The 11,831-nt window shown below is 47.5% G+C and overlaps 2 long non-coding RNA genes across 2 annotated transcripts; both read left to right on the top strand.

Moving 5' to 3' along the window:
• Positions 1-1,045: 1,045 nt before the first annotated feature.
• On the top strand, positions 1,046-1,444 carry LOC120027377. Its single transcript, XR_005473297.1, has 3 exons — positions 1,046-1,095; positions 1,187-1,270; positions 1,374-1,444. It is a non-coding gene; the product is annotated as an uncharacterized LOC120027377 (long non-coding RNA).
• A 396-nt stretch (positions 1,445-1,840) lies between these two features.
• LOC120027376 lies at positions 1,841-2,456 on the top strand. The gene is made up of 4 exons (XR_005473296.1): positions 1,841-1,950; positions 2,081-2,130; positions 2,251-2,320; positions 2,401-2,456. It is a non-coding gene; the product is annotated as an uncharacterized LOC120027376 (long non-coding RNA).
• Positions 2,457-11,831: the final 9,375 nt, after the last annotated feature.

The raw sequence follows: 11,831 nt of genomic DNA, 5'->3' as shown, positions 1-11,831 counted from the left end.
GCTCCACAAGTCTTTATAGCCCACTGAGCCAAAGCCTAGACTTTCAGAAGTTCAACAACAACTTCCATGAACAAGCTAAAACATTTCAATGGGCCAATGACCTAGCTAGTGACTTTAAAAAAACATTTGCTATTTTTGTTTTATATTATTCCAACAACATAGAATAGAATTACAATGATGACCAGGAATTTTATAGGATTCTAATGTTAACCATAGAGTTCCAAACTCATTTCTATGACAACACAGTGTTTAAAATTGTAAACAGCAATTTTCTAAAATATGTGTTGCCAAGAGACATCTGACCGATAGAACATCTCGGCGTTCTATTTATTGAACGTTTTCTGTTCGAAAACAAGAACAACTTCAATTTGCTGTTTAACAACAACAAACTTGACTGATTTGTGAGACCTGAGATTGAAACATCGACTGGAAAATGCCTGGGTGCTTTTCAAGATTGATGGAGAGAGTGCGAGGACGTCGGCAGCCTACTGCGTCGACAGGTTGTTTAAATTCATTTGTGGGTTGTTTTTGTTGTCTTTTTCCGTTTCGCAGGGTTCGCGATCGTCGGGAGGTGGACAGCAACAGCGACTTCGAAGAGGGTACGTGGAGTTTTAAACTTCTTATTTTACCACTTTCAACATTGAAAATGTAATTTGTGAAATGTTGTGTATTTCTGTAATACAGACTTGCAAGCTAACGTTAACTTTAATAATTGTTGCTAAGCGAAGCACTGTTGGACTTTTACTAGTAGTGACGTTACTAGCTAGCTTGATAGGTTTTACGTCCTGACAATTGATTGTTTGTATTCCTGTTCCTAATTTTAGAATCAAATGTACTGGATGAGGTCCAGTTGGATGTGCCACTGCTGCCAGTCATCCTTGATGTCCAGGATGCTGCTATCATCCTTGAGGATGTGCCAGATGTGCCGACTATCCTTGAGGTACAATTTTCAGAACGTTTTTGGTTTTATGTTTGAAAAGTATCCCAGATATTAATTCTAAAAATCTTTGTTGTCTGCTTTAGGAGGCCACTGGTAATTGGCAGTTGATACCGATTAGGTTCAGCCCCCTGTACTGTGGGCCTGTTGTGATCAGAGTAAGAGACCCCCCCCCACACACACATCACTGTTACAATGTTAGCTGTTTCTAACCTGAATGTATTGTAATGTCACCCCACTCCTGTGCAGAACAATGCCGGTCCGGTGGCTAAAGCTTGGAGAACTTTCCAGTTCATCAGCCCCATTATCACCTACATGCGTGGGGGATCCCAGGTATGTGTCTTTGTAACTACCTAGTCCTAATCTACATTGTCAGAGTCATGTGATCTTGATGGAAATATGTTACAGCGATGGCTGATGTTGTTTCTCTCCACAGCAGGTGGTGGTGAGGATGCACCATGTGAGTAGGGTTCGAGGCCTGGAGACTCAACTGGTGTGGGCCATCTCCAGGGAGACAGCCAGACTTAGTCCAGAGGGCATCCCCTACTGTGCCACCAAGGTGCAGTCCGTCACTTGGATCCTGGTAAGATGTAAATACTACTGAAATAGTATTAGATTAGGCTTTTCTTCACTTATTCCATTTGGCCTTAACATATCGTCTCTCTCTGTCAGTATGTGGCTGGCAGGGTGACCCAGTATGCTTCTCACCTCCGCCATGAGACGTCTGTGGACGTGACGCTTGGCTGCTACCAGGTAAATAAACCTTTTCCAAAATTATTGGCCATTTTTCCATTAGATATGCTCTGTTTACCAATAACGTGTGTGTGTGGTAAACAAGTGTGTTGTGTGTGTTTTTGGAGCAGCAGACTGACGTCTCGGTGGTGTACGCCACTCTCCACATGGGGCTGGATGGGCTGCTCTCCTCCTCGGCGTGGTCGGAGGCTGCCTCCGTCTCTACGCCCACCAATCAGCAGTTCACTGAGCCAGAGCCTGAGGGCCACAACTGCTATGAGGTCAGATGTTACACACACACCTACAGTACACATACTATTGACTAGTAGCATTAAGATCCTTCCATTGACCCATTGTTTGTCATGTCATTGCATTGGTCACTGATGTTGAATGTTTGTTCTGTTGTTGTAGGGCTGGGAGGAGGACCTGCTGCCTGAGGAGAGGGAGGTTCCTCTGCTAAAGTGAGTTCCTCTAAATGTCTGTGTAGTCTGGGCTTGTCAGATGCTGAAGGATAGTGGTCACCATGCTGTTATCCCCATTGACTCTAATGGTTGACATGCTCCATTCCCTCCCTCCCACAGCCTCTACCTTACCACCAAGAGAGTGGAGGACATCGCCCTGAGGCTCGTCTCCCTGCGCCAGGCCTTCACTGTGAGTGGACCTCCTTTTTCCTTTTCTCTCTGTGTCTTCTTGTTCTGTCTGTCTCACCCTAACTCTTCCCTCTTCTCTAGACCCTGCTTGGTTCCACCCTGAGCAGGAACCATCTGTTTGTGGCGGGAAAGGTCCTAATGGGCGCACTGGTTCAGGCCCACCACATGGTAGCTCACTAACTCATTATTCATTCTAGGGAAAGAGAGCGTCCTCAGTGGGAAATGTGTTCTGTTCACTAACATCAATGCTCTTTGCTTTGGGATAGGACGAGGCCGAATTCATCCGTGCCTATAACATCTTTGTGGACTACCTGAGTGACCCCTCCAAGCAGATTGACATTGAGAGGGAGCTGGCTGAGGCAAAGGTGAGTTCATTAACTCTTTCAAGTCTCACCTTGAGTTCTTCCTCATGCATGTCTTTTATACATCACAGTAGCTGATCTATTTGAAATCATTCCTATTTTCTCCAAACGTGTTTTCTTGTCCTAGATCCATCATGTTAACCTGATAGATGTCCTCTTTGAACTGGTGATGTTCGGGATGATGACAGCTCAGAAGTCCCTAATGGTGGTAAGTAGCATCTCACTGGTACATGTTCTGATTTCTCTCTATTTGTAATTTCACTTCAATTTCTCTTCTATCCTCTGTTTCTTTTAGCACCCTGGTGGGTTCATGGAGCGTCTGTTCGCTCTACTGAACTCCTTCCTGCCCGTAGCTGCCAGCATTGAGCCAAAGGCCGAGAGATACCTGCTGCTGCTCAATGTAAGATTCAAGAGTTTACTTCCCTATTCCTAGTTTACTTCCTCTTTACTTTTTCATGAATAACAGGGTTTCAATGCCGTTTTACGAGGAGTAACTCTCATTGTCTCTCTGCTCTTGCTAAGCTAGTAACTCAGAGCCATTTTCTGTGTGTTGTGTGGTGTTCTCTTCAGGGCGGGCTGATGGCTCTGCTAGATGACATGTTTGGGCAGCAGCTGGCCTGGTACTTTAACCCAGTGTCTCTGGTCACTGAGCTCTCCAGCCTCCTGGAGTACCACCTGGAGAACCTCATGGCCAGCATGTAGTCCTACTGCAGAGATCTGAAACACCACACTTCTCTCTCTTTCTCTCTCTCAGGAATTGAGGACTTGAAGTGCTTCGTTGAACCCTGATTAGTTAACACCCATTGAATTAATGTTTTCTCTCCCACAGGATTCTTGTGACACTTTGCCACCACACAGGGGTCTAGACACAAATGCACTACATTACTTTGCACTGAATTTTACATTTTTAAATAAAATAACTAGTAGTTCAAAAGCATTTGTCTCTGTCTTTTCATTTACTTGATTATTTCATCACTATTTCCTCTTCCTGGAGTTATGAGGCTAATATTACATTATTACATGAACAATTATGCTTTATTCTTTGCATATGGAAATGAAAAACAAAGTTTAGGTGATTTACAGGTACTACTGGCCCACACTTTATGGCTTTGAATTGTGATGTGTGATTCTGTACTATTTAAAAATATGTAGGCCTACATACACTGAGTTTACAAAACATTAAGAACACCTTCCTAATATTGAGTTGCACCCCCTGTTGTTCAGAACAGACTCAATTTGTCGGGACATGAACTCTACAAGGTGTCCACCGGGATGCTGGCCCATGTTCACTCCAATGCTTCCCACAGTGGTGGACCATTCTTTATACACCTACCACCATATTCCATTCAAAGGCACTTAAATCTGTTGTCTTGCCCAGTCACCCTCTGAATGGCACACATACACAATCCATGTCTCAATTGTCTCAATGCTTAAAAATCCTTCTTTAACCTGTCTCCTTCCCTTCATCTACACTGATTGAAGTGGATTGAACAAGTGACATCAGTAAGGGGTCATAGCTTTCACCTGGATTTACCTGGTCAGTCTGTCATGGAAAGAGCGGCTGTAGTATAAAGTCGATCACTAGAGGGCACAAATGCTTCTGTCTTGAATGTAACTTCTCACTATCTGTACTCTACATTAAGAGTCTGCAATTGTAGACTCAGGTATCTTGGGTATTTTTGTTTCAATTTGCCATATTTCCATAATGTCTGAGCCATTTAGCATCTTTCCAACTGAAAACAATGTTAGCATTCATGTGAGAGAGGGTGTAGTAGTGCATACTGACCACTAGTTGGATCATAGCGGGGTTAGTGGTGTTGATGCAGGAACCCAGAGGGTATAGGCATTCTCCATCACAGTAGAAGGCACAGTAACCCGTAGGAGCCAGGACCCAGTCTTAACGGAGGGAAATACTATAGAAATGGAATGACAAGATTAGATGAATGACTAGAACAGACTATATTTCAATCAAAAATACTTCATAAAACATGCAAAGAACATACACTAAAATGCATACTACACAAATGCCTTGCTTCCCTTAAAAATACAAACTGTGTGTTACAGCAAATAAGGTGACACAATGTTAGCTCATGATATTATCTATTCAGTATAATGAGTAGTTAAGGGAGACAGAAGCTCACCATCCAGCCTAGGTCACCAAAGCTCACATATATTTCATGTCTCTTACAAGCCTGACGCCCACTGTTGACGTGACTATGATCTGAAAGGGACCAGAAAATATGTTATGAGGCAGGACAGGCTGTAAACCACACTTTGGATGCATTGGATTTAAAATAAAGACACAATTAAGGCAATGATGAGCATAACCATGCTAATGCAATAATTTTCGCATTAACACTTTTTGGCTGAAAAAAGTTAGGCCCAATCAATATATCCACATCACCAATTAACTATCATGGTCCAAACACACCAAGACAGTCGAAGAGAGCACGACAACACCTTTTCCCGCTCAGGAGACTGAAAAGATTTGTCATGGGTCTACATAGGTCTAAAAGTGTCATTGGTCTAAAAGTTCTACAGCTGCACCATCGAGAGCATCCTGACCGATTGCATCACCGCCTGCTCGGCATCTGACCGCAAGGCGCTACAGAGGGTAGTGCGTACGGCCCAGTACATCACTGGGGCCAAGCTTCCTGACATCCAGGACCTATATACTAGGAGGTGTCAGAGGAAGTCCCAAAAAATTGTCAAAGACTCCAGTCACCCAAGTCATAGACTGTTCTCTCTGCTACCGCACGGCAAGCGGTACCGGAGCGCCAAGTCTAGGACCAAAAGGCTTCTTAACAGCTTCTACCCCCAAGCCATAAGACTCCTGAACATCTTGTCAAATGGCTTCCCAGACTATTCACATTGCCCCCCCCCTCCACTGCCACTCTCTGTTTATCATCTATGCATAGTCACATTAACTCTACCTACATGTACATACTACCTCAACTAACCGGTGCCCCCGCACATTGACTCTATATACAGGGGGGTGCCAGTGCATTGTTATTTTTTACTGCTCCTCTTTAAATACTTGTTACTTTTATCTCTTATTCTTATCTGCATTTTTTGAAACTGCACTGTCGGTTAGGGGCTCGTAAGTAAGCATTTCACTGCAAGATCTACACCTGTCGTATTCGGCGCATGTGACTAATGTCGTGTCTTTGCTATCATTAAATTGAAGACTTATAGTTTATATCAAAGATTCCTGTAATTGGGGATTACGCGATCAACTGATTAATAACGTAACTAATTAACTATGAATTTGGGGCACCAGGGAATGTATTCAGATTACAAAGTTATAATTTCCCAATATAACCTTTCAGATATTTTCATATCTGATCAATAGTCTTCTGATTAATGATTTATTTATTTTACCTCACGTTAGTCTCATTCCAAACGTCGTAAATTGTTGGTTATCTGCACGAACCCAGTCTTCACTATGAGTCATCCATACATCAATTGTCTTAAATCATTTATTTATTACTAACTAAGTAATTCACAGAAATGCATAAACAAACAAACAAACTTAAAATGGTTACATGAAATGATAGGAGAAATATGCCCTAGTGGGCTGAAACGGCATGGCGGCTTGTTAGACAAAGGGGAAATGGGGGGGGGGGGGGGTCGACTAAGATGTCACTACAGAGTTCATAATTATAACAATTGACATGCTAATCCTTTACACATGAACGCTCACTCATTCGGGAACAACTGCAATCAATATATATATATTTACGCTCAGTGTGTCGTCTTGATCGCTGGAGAAAAGTTAGTTTCTGTTGGAGAGTTTCGTCCGTCTTTCTGTCTTGGTTATTGTGGACAGTTCAGAGTAACATTCGTTATAGAATGGATGTTTCGGCGGTTGTCGTTCTTCGCGTTCAATGATACCGAATTCCTAGCTGCAGACTAGTAGTCAATATCAAAGACTTGTTCTTATTCGTCTAAGAGTTTAACCACGTGGTATGGTTAAAGATTCAGCAATTGTCCACAACCTTTGTCCCCTCCTAATGGAGAAAAAACATGGTCTAGTGATAATTTCTCAGAGTTGGGTTTTTATTAGGATTGCAGAAAGGGGCTGTCCCAGGATGTCTGACCCAACTGGGCTCAGGGGCGGGTCCTCGGATTTAGTTCAAATCAAAAGGAATTGTATTTTTCTTAATTAAACAGTCCAACATCATATTACACAATTATACAAACAGTATCATACTCACTCATTCATCTTACAACAATTAGATGTAAACCTCATATCTGAGGCTATTATATAAAAAGCAGTATGGTAATGTAGCCACACAGTCTCCCATGAGTTTCCCAAGTTGTGACAAACGGACCAGTTAATAGCTGGAATCTTCACCGATCTTTTATACTTTTTCCGGAAGATGAAATCTGTTCGTACCTCAAGTTCTGTGAGGTGGAAGAAATCCCTTTGTCCTGAAAGGCAACTAAGGAGTGGCTCCGTAAGAAGCATCTCAAGGTCCTGGAGTGGCCTAGCCAGTCTCCAGACCTGAACCCAATAGAAAATCTTTGGAGGGAGCTGAAAGTCCGTATTGCCCAGCGACAGCCCCGAAACCTGAAGGATCTGGAGAAGGTCTGTATGGAGGAGTGGGCCAAAATCCCTGCTGCAGTGTGTGCAAACCTGGACAAGAACTACAGGAAACATATGATCTCTGTAATTGCAAACAAAGGTTTCTGTACCAAATATTAAGTTCTGCTTTTCTGATGTATCAAATACTTATGTCCTGCAATAAAATGCAAATTAATTACTTAAAAATCATACAATGTGATTTTCTGGATTTTTGTTTTAGATTCCGTCTCTCACAGTTGAAGTGTACCTATGATAAAAATTACAGACCTCTACATGCTTTGTAAGTAGGAAAACCTGCAAAATCGGCAGTGTATCAAATACTTCTTCTCCCCACTGTACATAGTCCTCCTCCCCAGTAGACAATTTTTTTGGACAACAAGTGCTTGAAATGAGGAGCCAAGCCATGTGTGCACACAGCTGGACTTTGTTGCCCCGCATGCAAAGGTCTTGACTATTGCACTGTCTGGGAACATCGCTGAGAACAGCACACCTAAGAGTAAAATAAAAAAAAGATTGAAATCAAACACTTATTATTTGTTTCTAGCCTGTGTGTTTGTATCACAGAGAGAGAATATGAAATCAAACATAATGTAACGACTCGGTATTGTGTTCTGTGTTTGTGGGTGTGTTATGGTTCTCATGGCTACTAGCAGGGGTTAAATATGTCAGGACAGATGGAAAGGTTGGGGGGGTATGATGGGTAATCCCGCGGGGTTTGGAAATGCATAAATAGGGATTACTGTCTCATCTCTCGTTCTTTCTGTTCGGGGCCTTGATCTGTTCCTATGAGAGTGACCCTTAACTCGACATGGTAAAATTGTGTACGTTCGGCATTTAGCGGCGTGGGCTGTGGCCTGAACAATAGCCCAGTTTAGGAATAAACCTGTGTTCTGACCTGCACACCTAGAGTCCGTCTCTTTTCCCTTTATGACCCAGCCGGGTCATTACATTGGTGTCAGAAGTGCTTTCGAACTACGGGATCGAGACTAGGCGAGTTAGCTGTTCAGTATAGGCCGGGTTGGCTTTAGCGTGACTCGCATCTACGGTCATGATGCTTGGGGCGAGGCGGAAAATTAAGGAAGAGTCGGACAAAGTGTCCGTTGTGGGCTCGGGGGTACCCGGTCGGGAGGGTCAGGCGGCGACTGCCGTAGAAAAGCTGGAGAGCCACATGGCGGGAGTTAAATTGTCAGTCAGCAAGATGGCAGAACTGGCGGGTTTTCCTTCACACCGCTCGAGAGCAGACGTCACGGCGACGGGGATATCGACGTCACCGGGTGCGGAAATGGCTGGGCCTGCTTATGTAAACAGAGATGGCAGCGGCCTATTGCCATTAGCCACGGTAGCGGCTAAACTACCAAAGTTCAATGGACAAGGTAAATGGGAAGTTTTTTTCACTCAATTCGAGTTGTTGGCTAGAGCCGGGAGGTGGTCTGACGAGACGAAAGCGTTACAGCTTGCCCTGAGCCTGGCAGAGGAGGCGTCGGAATGCCTGTTAACGCTAGCCCCGGACGAGAGGGGCGACTACGGTGCGCTAGTGGAGGCATTGGGGGGGCGTTTCGGCAGCGACGCGCAGCCCAACATGCTGCGGATTGAACTGAGTAACAAAAAGAGACTTCAGGGGGAATCATTAAAGGCGTTGGCAAGTGGTATTCTGAGCCTGACCAGGCGGGCTTATGCAACTATGCCGATTGGGGTGCAAGACGAGCTGGCACGGGACAGTTTTATTAGAGCGCTCTCTTCCACCGAACTGGGTAAGCATGTTCAGATGGCGGACCCACCATCTCTGCGGGCTGCAGTGGAGATAGCCAGGAAGAGGGAGCTGATCTGGGGTGAGGGAGTGAGAGTGGAAGTCGCCAGTCAACCAGAGGTGAGAGCAGCGGTAGCTGGGGTGCCAGGGGTCACAAAACCAGAGTGGGTTGACGAGTTGGGCGGGCTAGTCAAGACTGCTTCGCTTGTCATGGAGAGGGGCTCCAGGCAACGTCGCAGTGTCAGCTCAACTCCTATTGTCTGCTGGGGTTGTGGCCAGTCTGGCCACATTCAGCGGAAGTGTGGCAGATTCCCCCGTCACCAGGGAAACGACAGCGGGTTCTCGCGCAGGGGGCAGCGCGGGCCCACCCCCCCGCCCCCGAACCCACTGTAAGCAAAGGAGGTACCCAGCAGCGCAGACAAGAGGGTGGGGACCTGCTCCCCCAGGGTGTAGCTGCCGCCGTGTTTCCTAGTCCGGTAGTTGTGGTGGGACGTACCACCGTTGGGGACTTCTGCAATGTCATCGCCAAGGTAGAGGGGGTGGAATGTTTGGCCCTGGTTGACACGGGCTCTACAGTAACCCTGGTGAGACCAGACATACTACCTGTTGGGGTGCGGGTGGAGCCGACCCTTGTCCAGCTACGGACTGTCACGGGGGAGCTAGCCCCCATGTTAGGGAAGTGTCAGCTATCTGTGACTGTGGGGGGGAGAACTGTGGGGTGTCCGGTGTGGGTAGCAACGGTGCAGGACCCCTGTATACTGGGAATGGACTTTTTGAAAAACTGTGGGGCTCAGTTGGACTTAGCGTCGGGCACTTTGAGGCTGTCGGGGGGGCCCACAGTGGGAATGTCGCCTTCGGGAGGGCCAGCAGGGGGCAGGGCTGTCCCTCCATCTTCCTCCAAGCTTGCAGAAACTCCACCGGTCATCCCGGCTGCTCCCTTGGTCGTTGTGCCATCCCAGCAGCTGTCTCCGGCGGCGACGGCCTTCACTCCCCATCATGGTGCAAGCACAGGCAGCCCAGTAGCCCAAAACACACTGGCTCCTTCACCCCATCAGCCCGACGGGGGGAAGGAGGAAGCTATCGACGCCGTCGAGGCTGTGTGGCTGAAGAACTGTCAGGGTCTGGATGAGAGACAACAGAGACAGTTAAAGCAGCTGCTGTTGGACTTTAAAGATAGCTTCGCTTGGGGGGAAGATGAGGTAGGACAAACGCACCTAGTCCAGCACGAAATAGACACTGGGGACGCCCGACCCATTAAAATTCGGCCCCGTCGTATTCCCCTTGCCAGGAGGGAAGCAGCAGACACAGCTATTGTTGACATGTTGCGGGCTGATTTCATTGAGCCATCAGATAGCCCATGGTCCGCGCCGGTCGTCATGGTGCCTAAGAAAGGGGGTAAACTTAGGTTTTGTGTTGACTACAGGGGCCTAAATTCTGTCACCACTAAAGACTCTTATCCCCTACCGAGGATTGATGAGTCGCTAGACCACGTGAGAGGGTCCTCGTGGTTCTCCTCCCTTGATCTGCGCAGTGGCTACTGGCAGGTGCCCCTCTCGCCAGGGGCACGTGAAAAAACGGCCTTCTCCACAGATAGGGGCCATTGGCAGTTCAAGGTGCTGTGCTTCGGGCTCTGTAATGCTCCTGCCACCTTTGAGAGGCTCATGGACAGAGTGCTGGCGGGGGTTCCGAGAGACGAGTGTGTTGTGTACCTAGATGACATATTGGTGCACGGCACATCGTTTGAGGGGGCACTGGGGGCAATTAGGCGAGTGTTGGAGAGGATCTCGGGGGCGGGGCTAAAATTACATCCGGGAAAGTGCCATTTCATGCAAAGGGAGGTGGCGTTCCTGGGGCATCAGCTGGGTGGTGAGGGCATCAGCACGATGCCAGACAAAGTAGAGGCTGTGAGGGGGTGGCCAGTTCCAGGGGGGAAAAAAAGAGGTTAAGAGCTTCCTGGGGCTGGCATCCTACTATCGTAGGTTTGTGAAGGGGTTTGCGGGGGTAGCGGCTCCTTTGAACCACCTTCTCAAGGAGGACACTGTTTTTCAGTGGACCGAAGAGCACCAGCGGGCGTTTGAGGCCCTCAAACGTGCCCTGATGGAGGCCCCTGTCCTGGCCTCACCAGACCCGAACCGTCCGTTCATCCTGGACACCGACGCAAGCAATGAGGGTTTGGGGGCTGTGCTGGCTCAGCGTGGTCCTGATGGGGAACACGTAGTAGCTTATTACAGCAGAACTTTTGATAAGGCTGAAAAACGCTACTGCGTGACAAGGAGAGAGCTTTTGGCTGTCGTGGCAGCAGTACGCCATTTCAAGTACTACCTGGGGGGCCTGCCGTTTGTGGTCCGGACGGATCACTCCGCCCTGCAGTGGCTTCTCTCCTTCAAGGAGCCAGAGGGTCAGATTGCCCGCTGGCTGGAGGAGCTGCAACCCTACGACTTCCAGGTGGAGCACAGAGCCGGCCTTCGCCACAGCAATGCAGACGCCTTGTCCCGCCGCCCGTGTGCTGAGGATGGCTGTGGGTACTGCGCCAAACGGGTGGAGCGAGAGAGAGAACTGTGCAGGGAGGAGGGAGTCACCGCCACGGTGAGTCAGCTGAGTGTGACAGAGTGCCGGGAGCTTGAGGCTGTGGACGTTGGGGAGTGGAGGCGTCGCCAGGAGGAGGACGCAGAGCTGCGTCCTGTGCTGCGGTGGGTGGAAGAGAGAAGACGACCGCCGTGGGGGGAAGTAGCCCCTCTATCACCAGTCACCAAAGGACTGTGGGCTAAATTCACAGTCCTTAGAGTGGCTGAGGGAGTGCTCCAGAGGGGGTGGA

The sequence above is a fragment of the Salvelinus namaycush genome, chromosome 32, assembly GCF_016432855.1.
Source record: "Salvelinus namaycush isolate Seneca chromosome 32, SaNama_1.0, whole genome shotgun sequence".
NCBI lineage: Eukaryota > Metazoa > Chordata > Actinopteri > Salmoniformes > Salmonidae > Salvelinus > Salvelinus namaycush.
This window is presented reverse-complemented; position numbering and strand designations above follow the sequence as displayed.